This window comes from Aplysia californica, unplaced genomic scaffold (genome assembly GCF_000002075.1).
Source record: "Aplysia californica isolate F4 #8 unplaced genomic scaffold, AplCal3.0 scaffold01660, whole genome shotgun sequence".
Taxonomy (NCBI): domain Eukaryota; kingdom Metazoa; phylum Mollusca; class Gastropoda; order Aplysiida; family Aplysiidae; genus Aplysia; species Aplysia californica.
Genome location: NW_004798930.1, coordinates 47,015 through 47,437, shown reverse-complemented (window position 1 = coordinate 47,437; position 423 = coordinate 47,015).

The following is a 423-nucleotide window of genomic DNA, read 5'->3' as shown; positions in this document are numbered from 1 at the left end:
ACACTTTCTTGATGATACAAAAGTGCCGTAATCAAGAAACTTTGTACAGAGATATTTGGGGAACAATGGCAGTATTGAAACCAAACTTATATTGTGAGATTTTTAAACCAAAATATTATGGAATGATAATTCTGAAATTCTTTGCTCGTGATTTTCAGAAAAACGTTTGAGACCAATAAAAATGATTACAAATAATAAAAATGCGCGGTAAGAAAAAAATTGATTTTGTGAAAAGTTTCCCATATCAGAGAAAGATTTATCCCGACGATTCCCTGATCTGTTTCTCTACCTTAAATAACAGTTTTACGACACTTGCAGATCAATTATGTTATACTCACGCAAACACACACACACACACACACACACACACACACACGCACACACACACACGCGCACACACACACACACACACACACACACACA